The sequence below is a fragment of the Mustela lutreola genome, chromosome 16 (assembly GCF_030435805.1).
Source record: "Mustela lutreola isolate mMusLut2 chromosome 16, mMusLut2.pri, whole genome shotgun sequence".
NCBI lineage: Eukaryota > Metazoa > Chordata > Mammalia > Carnivora > Mustelidae > Mustela > Mustela lutreola.
This window is the reverse complement of record NC_081305.1, coordinates 32,417,898-32,431,829: the sequence shown is the minus strand read 5'-3', so window position 1 is coordinate 32,431,829 and position 13,932 is coordinate 32,417,898.

Below are 13,932 nucleotides of genomic sequence, written 5' to 3'. Positions count from 1 at the left end.
TTCAGATGAGACCTCAACCCTGCCTCTCCCTTGATGGCAGCATTCAAGGGACCCTGAAGCAGAAGACCCAGGTAAGCTATGGTCAACACTCCTGACCCACAGAAACTATGAGATAATCAAATGTGTGTTCACTTAAACCGTTAAGTTTTAGGGGAATTTGTTACACAGCGATAGGTAGCTTATACAAGTATTATCCCAAACAGGGAACTTTCCAAGCCTGCTGCCTATCTCCATAAGGACTAAAGAAACAGCAAAGGAACCAATGCCTGTGCAGGGTACTTGCCTGGAGTTTTGCACAGACTGCCTCTTTTTATCCTTTTCCTGGCCCGGTGAGAGGAACACTCCTGTCTTTGGCCCATAGGTGAGGACACTGGGGACTGAAGAAGTCAAGTGGCTTATCCAAGGTCACGCAGCTCGCCTGCCTGGGATCTGAATCCATGTCTGCCTCCCTCCCAATGCTACATTCTAATCAGTAGGTCACATGGCTCTTCGAAAAGAGGGCCAGAAACCTCCGAAGTTTCTTCCTGCCCGTTGGGAATAGTGTCAGATGGAAATAAATTCCCCAAGAGGATTTGTATGCTCATCTAAACAGGTAGGAATGGATGTTTGTGCGCCCAGAGGATCAGAAGATAAGGCAAAACATGGAAATAGTTGCTATTTGCTGTTTACAGATCTCTGGAATGCCGGGAGGCTAAGTGGATGAAGAGAACCCGGGCAATGGCAGGTGACCGCTGCACGGGGTGGAAGAGGGCTGCTGTGGTGGAGCTGCAGGTTTTGTGACTCCTAGGCAGGGGTGGGGAGGGGGGTGGGCTTCTGACCTTGGCCGTGAGGGTATGCCTCTTGTGGCAGGAGCTAGCTGTTCCCCATAAGGTGATGCGGTCTTGTCTCTCTCATGCATCCTTATTGGCTGGAAAGGAAGAGAACAGTCTCAGGAGAAGACAAGGGTGGCTCTATACCTTGCTTAGTCCCACCCAACCCCTTCCTGCACCTGGGGGCCTCTGCCACTTCCCTTGTCATGTCCCTGCTCAAAAGTGTTTCATCGCTTCTCATTTCACTCAGAGTCAAAGCTAAATCCTTACCTTGGTTTCCAGGACCGATCTGGCCGCCACTGTCTCTCCAGCCCCACATCCTTCCCCCATCACTGAGGCTGGCCACACTGTCCTCCTCACTTGCTTCTGCCTCACAAGCTTGCTTCTGCCCCAGGACCTCAGCCTCTGCTCTTCTCTGTGCCTAGAGCACTCTCCCCTCAGCTCCTGGCCTGGATCCTGCCCTCACAGCATCGTGATTGCCCAGGGGGCTGCTTCAGAGAAGCATCTGGACCAGTGACCCACGGCAGTGCCTCCTGACCCCTCACCCTGTGTGGCTCTGGCTCTGTTCATGGCACGTGTGGGCCCCAACATCATGTTACATATTGGTCACATGTCTGTGAGTATGTTAGTCAACTGTCTCCCCCTTGGGACTCCCAGCTCCCTGAGGACAGGAGTGGGGCCCGCATCACTCACAGTTGTGTCCCGTGTACCTACCACAGAGCCAGGCTCAGCACAGGCCCTCAAGAAGTATTTGTCAGATGAATGAATGAATGAAGAATTATACTGTTTTATGATGATGATGATTCCCTCCCACTTTCTTCTCTGAGGGTCTTTTGGCTGAGGACAGGAGGTGACAGGTGGCCTCCCAGGGAGTCTGAGGAGGAAAAGGAGAGAGGCAGTGAGGAAGGCTGGCCACTTGGCAGGGGGTGGGGGGGCATTCCCAGCAAATGGCCTCTATTCAGCTCTCTCAGGCCCAGGCCTATCTGCAGAGGACTTGTTGCCCAGCAGGTGGGAGACCATGGCAGGCCAGGCCCTCAGCAGCCCCCTTACTCTAAGATGTGCCAGTCTCCCACCACAGCCTGGTCTTTAGAACTTGGTGCCCCTATGGAGAGGGAGCCCTGGGACACAGCTGGAGTAGAGTGTGGCCTCCCTTGGCCAACCCAAAGGACACTCTTCACAGGCCCTATGGGTGAAAGTGTCGGTTTACTGGGAACTGAGCCCATGATCCCATCAGGCTGAAAGCCTTGAATATTGGGGGCCTCCAACACCCCCCCCCCCCCACGGCTCTGCTCTGTTCCTCAGAGTGTGTGGAATTCTCTGGGAAATGGGCAGAACCAACCCTGGGCACCTGTGTGGTTGGCATAAGGGTCAAGGACAGTGAAAAGACTTCTGGCACAATGAAGGCCTTTTGGAGTAGGGAAGACCAGAAAGGAAGTGAGGAAAAGAGCTGGTTCTCTTGGATATTCCAGGGGGCACCCTGCCCTCCATGGGCGGGGAGGGAGAGAGGAGGCATCTCCCCAGCCCAGGCCCCAGCAGCTGCAGCAGGTGGCCTAGATGGGTGATATGGGCAGGCGGCCGACCTGGCATCAGCTTGTTAGTGGGTGTGGAGGGCCCCCAGGGGGTCAAGGCTGGTTCACTGGGCAGCTCTTTGGGGATGCAGTGGCCTGAGGTGATTCCCTGCGACAGGCTGTCGGCAGTGCAGCTGGGTTGCAGGGTTGCTCCTGGTCACAGGTGTTGCTGCCCCAGCTGTCTGCCTCTGAGGGAACAAAAGGAAGGCCGCAGATGGCAGCTGTGCATGTGGGGGGCCTGTGCCTCCTCTCCCCTTGTGGTCTCGGAGCTGCCTGAGGTCCACGCCATGGTGCCCACTGCTGATAACCGGGAAAGCTATTTGGACTCCGACTCTGCCAGGATGGAAAAAAAAAAAACTCGGAGACCGTGATCAATTAGGGAAGAGGCAACACAAGCACCTTCTCCCCAGCCCCCACCCGCCTTCCCTTCTTCCTGTTTTCTTGAGTGCCCATTCTTGTGCCGAGTGTTGAAACGTAGTGAGAGCAAAACCGACCTGATCTCGTCCGCGTGATGTTCACAGTCATACACTTAACGGGCAATCGCACACACACACACGTGGTTGAGCCTCGAGCAGCTTGGGTTTGCATCCACAGACCCACTGTGTGTGATTTTTTCCCAGACAGCGTAGTACTGTAGAAGTATTTTCTCTTCCCTATGATTTTCTCCATAACATTTTTTTTCTGATTTACTTGGTTGTAAGACACATATGTAAAGGCACTTAGGAATCCGTGCTAATTCAGCAATTTATGTTTATGTTACTGCTAAGGCTTCCTGTCCATGGCAGGCCATTAGGTGTTACGTTTTGGGGGGACCCAAAAGCATTGGGGGGTCAGCACCCCTAATTCCAGAGTGGTTCGAGAGTCAGCTGGATTTAACCGCTGTTGTTCTGAGTGTCAGGAGGGAAGACAACAGGGTGGTGATAGGTTATGCTGTGATGAATAGACTGACACAGTCTCGGGGTTCAGAGCCCCCCTGCCCGAGGAAGTCCTACAGGGAGGTATCTTGGGTTGGGTGCCCTAGAAGCTGCTGGGGCAATCTGTTGAAGGGAGTCTGTTTGGGGCAACTGTAAAGAGCTGGAAGGAAGGGCAAGGAGCAGGGTAGGGCAGGGCAGAAGCAGAGGGAGGTCGGGGTCTCCGCCTAGCCCAGTCACAAGGAGCTGGTGTGGGGAGAAGGATGTGGAGTGGGAAGTCCTCCATGGAACAGTTCCCTGGGGGAGAGGGGCCAGGCTTTGGTAGCTGGGGTCAGGCGGAGAGGTCAGCGCAGTGGTTTTCCTGATCCCCACAGAGCCACTGTCGTCTGTGCAGGGCAATCCTCTGAAGAAGATGGCAGCTGTGGGCCCTCAGCAACCAACACTGACAGCTGCTGGAGATGGCATGTCCTGGGGACAGGTGAGTGGAGGGGGGCGTCAGCAGCATCCACTAGCCAGGCGGAAGGGGTCGGGGACCAGCCTATGCAAAGGCACGAAAACGTTGGGTGCATTGGGTGCGTTCAAAGAAGGGAGAAGCCCAGTTCTGGAACAAGAGAAACGAGGGGGCACTGGGGGCAGCGTCCAGACATAAGGCTGGGCTGGGCAGAAACTCAGGAGGCATGGTGGGGACGTTTGATTTTATGTTGGGGTGCCGTGGAAGGCGGGGGATGTGGGCACATGACCAGGTTTGCATTTTGTCCAGAGGGCTTTGGCTTCTGAGTAGAGAAGGAATTGTGGGTTTAGGAGACAGGGCAGGGAGAGCAGTTAGGAGTTGACATTGGACTTCATGGGGGTGGTGGTGGGGCGGGGTGGTGGCGGCTTGGATTATGGGCAGGCAAGGGGCTGGTGCATTGGGATCATTTGGGGGTTACTTAGGAGGAAGAGTCTGAAGATGCCTGTGAGTGACCCAGGAGGAGATGCTGAGCAGGAAGTTGGGTGCCTGTGTCTGGGGCTCAGACGGAAGGTTAGGTCTGTCTGAAAATAGACTTTGGTCTAAGGATGTCTTTGGGAACCACAGGAGTGAATCAGACCACCCAGGAGGAGACAACAGAGGGACCAGAGACGATAGAGCTTTGAGGACTTGTAATATCAAGGTCAGTGGATATCAAGGATGAGGAAGCAGGAAAGGAGATAGAGGAGCAACCCCGAGCAGGAGAAAGCCCAGGAGAGGGGGGCGTGCCAGGAGGATGCTCTGGCTGAGGACATGGGTGGTGGGGAGGGAAGTGGCACCAGACTGCAGGGGGCCATTCAGGGCTGGAAAGGGTGGATCAAACAAGTCAAATCACGAAGGTAAGAACGCTGAGGTGGGGATGCTGGGGGAGACCGTCAGCAAGCTCAGACATGGTTGTGCAGGCTTGGGACATGGTCCACCATCAGTCCCGGAAACCCTGCTCTGGGAACAGAGAGCCACTATGTGCTGTGGCTGTGGGCTTGCTTGGTGCCACCCAGATCTCTAAGTTCCTAGAGCTGTAAAAACCAGCCATGGGACCTGGGCACGTCCCTTCTGCTCGCTATTCGCAGCCATGGAAAGCGGATGAGGCTGCTTCCTTGAGCCTCAGTTGGTTCTGGGGAGCTACTTCTGATGTTCCATCAGTGTCTGATGTTTCATTTTAAATGTGTGCATATATTTTAGGTTTTTCTTCATTCAGCGATTTAACTTGAGGCTTATTTATTTCTTAAATTTATTTTATTTCTTTAACATGTATTAACATGTTAAAGATAAAGTTGACAATACAGGTAGGCATAAGGAAGAAATTTTAAATAGCTTATAATCCCGCCATCTATTGTATCATTTTGGACTCTGTTCCTCCAGATATTTTCCAGCCTGTTTTTCAGATTAGTGTTTGGTAGTGATTCTTATCTCCTTGTCTCGGAGGCACATTCACGATGCTCTGTTACTGTGTATTCTAGAACCTTGCTACGCAATGGTCCATGGATCAGCTGCATTGTTGGTACCCGGGAGCGTGGGAGAAATGCAGAATCTCGGGCTCCACCTCAGAACCACGGAATCAGAACCTGCATTTATAACACGATCCGTGGCAATTCATATATATGCACTAAAGTTCTTAAAGCACTGTTGTAGAACATTGGTTTATACCTAGCCTTTATTTTTTTTTGGACAAGAAATAGGAAGCCTTTAGTTTAGAACCATTAGACCCCAAAGGAGAGCTTTGACAAACAAATTATACACTTGTGTTGGTGTTTTGACTCAAAAGCTCAATAGGGGGGCGCCTGGGTGGCTCAGTGGGTTAAAGCCTCTGCCTTCGGCTCAGGTCATGATCCCAGGGTCCTGGGATCGAGCCCCGCGTCGGGCTCTCTGCTCCGCAGGGAGCCTGCTTCCTCCTCTCTCTCTCTGCCTGCCTCTGCCTGCTTGTGATCTCTGTCTGTCAAATAAATAAATAAAATCTTAAAAAAAAAAAAAAAAAAGCTCAATAGGGACACCTGCGTGGCTCAGTTGGTTGAGCCTCTGACTCTTATTTTTGGCTCAAGTGGTGATCTCAGTGTTGTGAGATAGAGCCCCACGTCGGGCTCAGCTCTCAGCAGGAAGTCTGCTTGGGATCTCTTTCCTTCCTCTCCCTCTGCCCACCCTCTGGTCACACAATCTCTAAATAAATAAATAAATAAAATGTTTAAAAAATAAAGGCAGCTCAATAGGGTGAAAAGATCTGAAGATTCGAGGGACTTTTTCACTTATCCCAATTATTAAGAAAAAATTTTAACTCTTAAAAAAAACAGTAATGAAACCTCCCATTTGCAATTATATATTATATGTATTGTAGATAACCATTTTTTAAAAGATAATTTTTATTTTTATTTTTTAAAAGATTTTATTTATTTATTTGACAGAGATCACAAGTAGGCAGAGAGGCAGGCAGAGAGAGGAGGCAGCAGGTTCCCTGCTGAGCAGAGAGCCCGATGCAGGGCTTGATCATAGGACCCTGGGATCATGACCTGAGCCGTAGGCAGAGGCTTTAACCCACTGAGCCACTCAGGCGCCCCTAAAAGATAATTTTTAAAGGAAGCTTTAGGTTCACAGAAAATGAGGGGAAGGTACAGAGATTTCCCCTACACCCCCTGCCCTGACATAGACACAGCCTTCTCCATTATTGATATCCCCAACTGGAGTGTGACACATCATAATTACCCAGTTCGTAGTTGACATTAGGGTTCCCTGTGGGTCCTGTATATTCTCTGGGTTTAGACAAGTATAATAACATGTACCCATTATTACATTATCATACAGAGTATTTTTACTGCCCTGAAGATTCTTCTGTGCTCCATCTACTCAGCTCTCCCTAACCAACCCCCTCCCTACAACCCCTGGCAACCCCTGGTCTTTTTAGTGTCTCCATAGTTTTGCCTTCTCCAAGATGTCATATGGTTGGATGGGATGTAGCCTTTTCAGATGGGCTTCTTTCACTTAGCAACATGCATTTAAGATTCTTTCACATCTTTTCGGGGCCTGGTAGCTCATTTCTTTTTAGCGTTGGATACTATTCCATTGTTTAGATCATCACAGTAGATTTATCCATTTCCCTACTGAAGATCATCTTGGTTGCTTCCAAGGTTGCATAAACATGGATAAAGTTGCTATAAACATCCGTGTGCAAGTTTGGGTGTGGACATAAGCTTTCAACGCCTTTGGATAAATACCAAGAAGCACAAATGCTAGATTGGATGGCAAGAGTATGTTTATTTTGTAACAAGCTGCCAAACTGTCTTCCAAAGTAGCCAAACTATTTTGCATTCCTACCAGCTGTGAATGAGAGTTCCTGTTGCTCCGTATCCTCACCAGCTGTTGGTGGTGTCAGTGTTCTGGAGTTTGGCCATTCTAATAAGCGTGAAGTGATAGCTGACAGTTGTTTTAGTTTGCATTTCCCTGATGGCATATGATATGGGACATCTTTTCATATATTTACTTGCCATCCATATGTCTTCTTTGGTGAAGTGTCTGCTAAGGTCTTTGACCCATTTTTAAATTAGATTGTTTGTTTTCCTTCTTTTGTTTTAATTTAAAAAATTTAAATTTTTTTAAAAGAGTTTATTTCAGATTGTTTTCTTATAGTTGAATTTTAAGAGTTTTTTATGGTGTATTTTGAATAGCTGTCCTTTATCAGATATGTCTTTAGCAAATATTTCCTCCCATCTTCTCATTCTCTTTACTATGATTCCCAGATCTGAAGATTTTAATCTTAATGAGGTCCAGCTTATCGATTATTTCTCTCATGAATTTGTTTGCCTTTTGTATTGTATCTGAAAAGTCAGTGCCATACCCAAGGTCATAGATTTTCTCCCATGTTATCTTCCAGGAGTTTTATACTTTTTTATTTTACAATTAGGTCTCTAAGTTAATTTTTGAGAAGGGCTTAAGGTCTGTGTTCTGATTTTTTTTTTTTAACATGTAGATGTTCTGTTGTTCCAGCGCCATAAATTGAAAAGACTAAATTTTCCCCATTATGTTGCTTTTATTCCTTTATCAAAGATCTGTTAACTATATTTATGTGGGTCTATTTCTGGGCTGTGTATTCTACTCCATTGATCTATTTGTCTACTTTTTTTTTTTTTTTTTTTTGCTTATACCACACTGCCTTTTAAAAAAATTATTATTAACATATAATGTATTATTAGCCCCAGGGGTACAGGTCTGTGAATCATCAGGTTTACACAGCACTCACCATAGCACATACCTTCCCCAATGTCCATAACCCCACCACCCTCTCCCTTCCCCCCTCCCCCCAGCAACCCTCAGTTTGTTTTGTGAGATTAAGAGTCTCTTATGGTTTATCTCCCTCCTGATCTCATCTTGTTTCATTTATTCTTTTCCTACCCCCTAAACCCCCCACCATTGCATCTCAACTTCCTCATATCAGGGAGATCATATGATAATTGTCTTTCTCTGATTGACTTATTTTGCTGAGTATAACGCCCTCTAGTTCCATCCACATCATTGCAAATGGCAAGGTTTCATTTCTTTTGACGTCATATCACATCTTCTTTATCCATTCATCTGTTGATGAACATATAGGTTCTTTCCATAGTTTGGCTATTGTGTACATTGCTGCTATAAACATTTGGGTTCAGGTGCCCCTTCAGATCACTACATTTTTATCTTCAGGGTAAATACCCAGTAGTGCAATTGATGGGTCATAGGGTAGCTTTATTTTCAACTTTTTGAGGCACCTCCATGCTGTTTTCCAGAGTGGTTGCACCAGCTTGCATTCCCACCAACAGTGTAGAAGGGTTCCTCTTTCTCCACATCCTCACCAGCATCTGTCATTTCCTGACTTGTTAATTTTAGCCATTCTTATTGGTGTGAGGTGGTATCTCATTGTGGTTTGATTTGTATTTCCCTGATGCTGAGTGATGTGGAATACTTTTTCATGTGTCTTTTGGCCATCTGGATGTCTTCTTTGCCAGATGCCTGTTCATGTCTTCTGCCCATTTCTTGATTGGATTATTTGTTCTTTGGGTGTTGAGTTTGCCAAGTTCTTTATAGATTTTGGATACTAGCCCTTTATCTGATATGTCATTTGCAAATAACTTCTCCCATTCTGTCAGTGGTCTTTTGGTTTTGTTAACTGTTTCCTTTGCTGTGCAAAAGCTTTTGATCTTGATGAAGTCCTAATAGTTCATTTTTGTCCTTGCTTCCCTTGCCTTTGGTGATGTTTCTAGGAAGTTGCTGTGACTGAGGTTGAAGATGTTGCTGCTTGTGTTCTCCCCAAGGATTTTGATGGATTCCTTTCTCACACTGAGGTCCTCCATCCATTTTGAGTTTATTTTCATGTGTGGTATAAGGAAATAGTCCAGTTTCATTTTTCTGCATGTGGCTGTCCAATTTTCCCAACACCATTTGTTGAAGAGACGGTCTTTTTTCCATTGGACATTCTTTCCTGCTTTGTCGAAGATTAGTTGACTGTAGAGTTGAGGTTCTATTTCTGGGCTCTCTATTCTGTTCCACTGATCTATGTGTCTGTTTTCGTATACCACACTGTCTTAATTACTCTAGCTTTATTGTAAGTTTTGGAGTAGAATAGTGTCAGTCCTCCAAATTTGTTCTCCTTCAGTATTGTGTTGGCTATTCTGGGTCTTTTTCCTCTCCATATAAGCTTTAGAATCAGTTTGTCTATATCCACAAAATAACTTTCTGGAATTTTGATTTAGATTGCATTGAATCTGTAGATCAAATTCAGAAGAAATGACATCATGACAATATTGAGTCTTCCTATCTTCCTATCAGTGACTGTGGAACAACTCCGCTTATTTAGTTCTTTAATTCCCTTCATCAGAGTTTTGTAGTTTTTCTCATGTAGATCTTACACATACTTTGCTAAATTTATACCTAAACATTTCAATTTTTGGATGTTAATATAAATGGTATTGTTTTTAATTTCAAATTCCACTGGTTCATTGATAGTTTATAGGAAAATATTTGGCTTTCGTTTATTAACTTTGTATCCTGCAACCTTGCACTTATTATTTCAGGGTTTTTTTTTTTTTTTTTGGTTGTGGTTGATTCTTTCAGATTTTCTACACAGATGATCATGTAATCTGTGAACAAAGACATTTTTTTCTTTCTCAATCTGCATTTTCTTTTTTTAGAAAAGTATTTTACTTATTTGTTTGACACAGAAAGAGTGAGCTACGAGCAGGGGTAGGAGCAGGCGGAGGGAGAGGGAGAGGGAGAAACAGGCTTCCTGCTGAGCAGGGAGTCCAACTTGGGGCTTGATCCCAGGACCCTGGGATCATAACCTGAGCTGAAGGCAGACACTTAACAACTGAGCCACCCAGGTGCCCCCCAGTTTGTATTTTCTTTTCTGTTCTTACTGTGCTGCCTAGAACTGCCAGCATGATGTTAAAAAGGAGTGATGAGAAGGAACATCCTTGCCTTGTACCTGGTCTTAGAGGGACTGCTTTGAGGTTCTCACCACTAAGGATGCTATTAGCTAGTTGTAGGTTTTTTGGTGTATTCTTTATCAAGATGAAGAAGTATTCCCCTATTCTTACTTTCCCCAAAGGGCTTTTTTGGTTTTTTTTTTTAAATCATGAATGAATTTTGAATTTTGTCAAATGCTTTTCTGCTTCTACTGAATATTATTTTTGCTCTTTAGCCCACTAAGGCAATGAACTACATTAAGTGATTTTTGATTTTTTAAATTAAGATTACTTACTTATTTGTTTATTTATTTGATATTGAGAGAGAGAGAGAGAGAGAGAGAATAAGCATGGGAAGTGGCAGGCAGAGGGAGAGAGAGAAGTTTTCTCGCAGAACAGGGAGCCCAATGAGGGGCTCGATACCAGGGCCCTGAGATCATGACTTGAGCTGAAGGCAGCCACTTAAACTGACTGACCACCCAGGAGCCCTGTGATTTTTTGGTTGTTAAACTAGCCTTGTAACCTTGAATAAATTCCACCAAATTGTAAAGTATAATTCTTTTATACATTATTGTATTTGCTTTGGTAATATTTTTGTTGAGGATTTTAAAAAAATCTTTGTTCATGAGAGATATTGGTCTATAGTTTTCTTCTCTTGTAATGTCTTTGGTTTTGGTATTAGAGTAATGCTGGCCTCATAGAACGAGTTAGGAAGTAGTTCCTTTACTTCTCTCTCTGATAGAGTATAGAGAATTCATACAATTTTTTTTCTTTTTTTAAAGATTTTATTTATTTGACAGACAAAGATCACAAGTAGGCAGAGAGGCAGGCAGAGAGAGAGGGAGAGGAGGAAGCAAGCTCCCCGCTGAGCAGAGAGCCCGATGTGGGGCTCGATCCCAGGACTCTGAGATCATGACCTGAGCCGAAGGCAGAGGCTTTAACCCACTGAGCCACCCAGGTGCCCCTACAATTTTTTTTTCTTAAATGTTTGATAGGTTTCACCAGTGAACCCATCTGGGACTGATACTTTCTCTTTTGGAAGGATATTAGTTTATTTATTTTCTTTAATAGATAAGGGATTATTCATATCATCTATTTCTTCTTGTGTGAGTTTGGCAAATTGTGTCTTTCAAGGAATTTGTCTATTTAATCTAGGTATCAAATTTGTAGGGTTAGAGTGGTTCACAGTATTCCTTTATTATCCTTTTAATGTCCATAGGATCTGTAGTGATGTCCTCTTTTTCATTCATGTCATTAGTAATTTATGTCCTTGCTCTTTTTTCCTTAGCCTAGCTAGAGGTTTATTGCTTTTATTGATCTTTTCAAAGAACTAACTTTTGTTTTCATTGATTTTCTTTATTGATTTCCTACATAACCAATTTTTATACCTTGGAAACAAATACATCAAAAATTGGGACTTCATTGATCCTAAAAAGTAAATGTTGAACTTTTAACTGAAAAGATAAAATACATTTTTCACTAACAAGATGCTGTTTTTGTTTCTTTTATACAGTAGTTCTGCTTATGACTTCTTTTGAGATGCGAAGTTGTTAAAGATCTTTGAAAACCACTCAATGATATGATCTCTAGGGCCCTTCCATGGCTCTGTGATTCAGTTAGATAAAATACTTTTGTGATCAGATGTTTTAAAATATCTATCTCTTAGTAAACCATATAAAGTCATACATATTCATCAAGTTTGGGTGTGTGGTTGGATAAAGTCATCTAGAATACAATACAGGGTAAGAGCACAGCACTAGAATTCAGGATGTCTGATTCTCACCCTTGTATAGTCAGAATACTTTTGTCTGGAAGTACCTGAAAACCACCTCTGATAAGGCTGAGCTTCAGGTAATGCTACATCCAGGAACCCAAATGATGTCACAAGACTCAGGCTTTCTCTGTCTTTTGGCTCTGGTTCCTCTGCACTTGTCCTATTTTCAGACAGGCTCTAATGGTCCCCAGCAGCTCCAGGCTCACATCCTCATAGATCCATTTCAGAGAAAAGAGACTTTTTCTTTCCCCAGTGGTCTAACAGAAAGTCATGGGGTTATTTGATCAAGCTAATTTAGATCTAGTGCCCATTCTGAATCAATCACCACGAAAGGGTGAGATGTGGGGTTGGCTATGATAGTGGTAGAATTCAATGACAAGCTAATTCTTATCTAGCCCTGGATTCTGAGTAGGAGCCTGGTGTCACCTAAATCACGTGGCCTTAGCTGAGGTCTCTAAGAAATGTTAAGATGCTGTTACCACAGAATTGGAGAATAAATGCTGGGGAGGGAAAGCAGTTCAACAGAAGCAAAAACAGTTTCTAAACTCTGCTTTCTACCTGTCTTGAGGGGATTTTCAGTTATAAGGGCTGACGAGAGAAGGATGTGTACAGCAGGGAGGACTAGGAACTGTTCTGAGATGGATGGAGCCTAGAGGCACATTGCTGTGTGAACTTGGCCGGCAGGCAATACCTGGTTGAATGAAAACACACAGTATTTAACAAACACAACAGGATTGGCAAAATGTGAACTCTTGCCCCTTGTGAGACTGGCCACCAACAAAGAGCTAGTAGAGAGACTCTGACTAATCACATTCTGGTTGGCCTGGTTGACTCTCACCCTGCTCATCCGAGAGGCAAATGTGCCCATTTGCTGGGGTAAATGCCATGGGGGAAGCTCTTTCTGCTTCTTTCTCTGCTGTGATCTTGCCTTTCAGAGGCCGGTAGGGATCAGACTTGGAACTGCTGACATTGTTAGCCCCAGGAGAAAATTTGTGAGGCTCAGCCGGATCTATTTATGTCAAATTTTACAATGTCATGGAGTTATTCACACTTGGAACTGCTGATATTATGTTGTCATTGTTTAACCCTCCATGTAGGTAATTTGGAAGGTACTGATTGATGAATGGCCATCTCTTTCTGGTTCCTGAGGCAGAAAAAGGAAAAACAAAAGTTTCCCCTTTATTTAGGAGGGAAAACCTTGGATTGGGGGGGGGGGTGCAGCCTTCTTCATCTCTGCCTGTTCAGCTTTCCCTTGGGGTAAAGTCCCCTCCTCAAAGCCTTTCTAGATGCCCCATTAGGAGGAAATAGCCACTCATCTGTGTGCCCTTGACATTGACTTAATGAGAACCGACATGTCTTCCAGCTTCCTTCAGCGCCACTCTCAATCCACTCTCCCCACTATAGCCAGAGGGACCTTTACGAATGTAGATGAGCTTAGACTGCTCCATTGTCCTGTTCACTACCCTTCGCCTTCCGGTGGTCTCCCTTGACACTCAGATAAAACCTGAGCTTTGGTCCTGACTCAGGCCCTCCTCTCTGATTCATCCTGCACCATGACTCCCTTTGACTCATTACACTCCAGAAATAATTTTCCCAATTTGAGTCATTTGAAGAGCAGAAAACTACTCTTCTACCATGCAGGACCTCCATAAAGGCTGCTTGTTCCCTTATTCTGGAATGCTCTTCTCAAACTCTTCGTATGGTGGGCTCCTTCTCACCTTTTACCACCCCAGAAAGGTTAACTCCCCAAACCTTGCTTAAATGAATCTCCTTCTCGTTTCTTCCACAGCATTTTATACCTTTCCCTTTTCCTTTAAATGTCACATTTGCAATGACATGTTTATCATCAGTCTCCTCATTAGACTGAGAGCTTCATGAAGGCAAGAGCTGCGTCTATTTTTCTCTTTTGTTTACTGCCAAATCCTCTGCCCTTGGCCCTT